The sequence below is a fragment of the Tursiops truncatus genome, chromosome 3 (assembly GCF_011762595.2).
Source record: "Tursiops truncatus isolate mTurTru1 chromosome 3, mTurTru1.mat.Y, whole genome shotgun sequence".
NCBI lineage: Eukaryota > Metazoa > Chordata > Mammalia > Artiodactyla > Delphinidae > Tursiops > Tursiops truncatus.
Genome location: NC_047036.1, coordinates 70,805,873 through 70,807,718, shown reverse-complemented (window position 1 = coordinate 70,807,718; position 1,846 = coordinate 70,805,873). Strand labels below are relative to the sequence as shown.

Genomic DNA, 1,846 nt, shown 5'->3' with positions numbered 1-1,846 from the left:
CTCAAATCACTAGGAACCATGAGTTTAGAGATTTAAGGTTCAGGGAGCAACCTTTTTCAAAATAGGTAAATAAAAAGTAACGCAAATTAAATTTCATTCCCTTCCCAAATAACTCCAGGAAAGATTTTCACTCTTGTTTAACTGACGTCCTCTATTTGTACTTGCCAAGGAGAGAATGTAGATTTCTAGGGGTTCTTTGGAAGATGTAAGTTATAAATAGAGAGAGGTAAAGAAGCAGAGATAAAATTTAAAATGTATAGAAGTTAAAAAACATATTTTCTCCAAAAATCATTGCTTCTACTCTGCAGCTCCTTCACATCTTTAACTAAATAACTTGAGTCTTGCAAGTGATGCATTTTTAGATTTGTTGTGAAGTCCACACTGTAAAGTATCCATGTCTTATTAATATTTTAATATTGATATATTAATATTAAAATATTATCTTAGTAGAAAACCTCTTTAAAACAACCAAATACAAATGATTGTGAATAACTAAATGATATTAGACTTTAAGACATGAACACAACATAATATTTATAACAGATTCTCATTCATCTCCAACTTCTTTGGGCACATACATGTATTCTAGCTTCATTTATGCTTACTCATTTTTAGTTTAAAAAAAGAAAAACACCTCAATCTAAAAACTGAAATGGGTTATCTATTATGGCTAAAATTACCCACACAGTGTATGTGTACTGATACTGCCCAACAATAAGAATGCTTTGTATGCGTACACAATGAACAATGTTCTTACACTTAATGTCTCTTCACATATAATGGAAAAGAATTGTCAGCCAAGGGTATATATAGAAATTTTCACACACTTATCGCTTCCTCCTTTTTAGTCATTTGCCAAACCAAAGAGTATATTAAATTGCATTGCTTTGCTTTTCTCTTCCACACTTAAAAACTGTACTTCAACAATTCTTTGAGCCTTAGAACTTTATTGCTTTCGTATAACAAAGTGGTTAACTAAGGCACAGAATTAGTCAACTTCTTGTTCCAAAAGCTCAGCAACAAAAGTATTCCTAAGGTAACAAAACGACTAAAGAAAGCTAATTATCAGTTAACACCTCAGTGCTTCAAAAACACTTACGAGTTGGACATGAAACCAGGACAGGATCTCAAGTATTGTGTTATGCTGTGCATGGCACAAAACTGGGGATTGCTGACTTTTCTTCTCCAAGGGGCTGACAGTTTATTTCTAATCCACTATTAGAAATAATATCTTAAAAAAATTTAGTAAATGAATCCTGTAAAAAGTTTACAAACTGATACATCGTCATACCTTACGTCTGAAATCTGTGTAAGGGCTCACTTTGGCAGCACACATACTGCAATGGGGACAACATAGAAAAGATTAGTGTGGCCTGTGCACACGGAGGACATTTAAACTTATGAAATGAACTGTATTTTCCAGTGATTACCAGGGACCAGGGGATGTAAGGGGAGGGTGGCGGTAATGACCACAAAGGGCCACAATGGAACTTATGAGTAGGAATAAAAATGTTTTATATCATGATTGCAGTAGTGGTAATACAACGGTATACATTTGTCAAAACTCACCGAATTGCAGCCTTAAAATTGGTAAATTTTATTGCATGTAAGTTACATCTCAATAAAGCTAACCAATTTTTAAATATTAAAAAAAATTTTTTTTGTAAGAATTTTGATTCTGCCGTCCCATGCACTAATTGGAGTGATAAAATTTCATGCAAAGCACAAGGACTTTCCCCCTCTATTCATCTCTGTTTCAGGCACAACAGAACCAGCTGGTCTTATAACAATTCATCAGTCTTTTGCAATGAGATAAAAACGTACCATATTTAGATACTGCAATAAA

At 33.4% G+C, this 1,846-nt stretch overlaps 1 non-coding gene across 1 annotated transcript; it reads left to right on the top strand.

The window, feature by feature from the left end:
- The first annotated feature begins 1,313 nt into the window (after positions 1–1,313).
- LOC117312002 (U6 spliceosomal RNA) lies at positions 1,314–1,420 on the top strand. The gene has a single exon (XR_004526182.1). It is a non-coding gene; the product is annotated as a U6 spliceosomal RNA (small nuclear RNA).
- Positions 1,421–1,846: the final 426 nt, after the last annotated feature.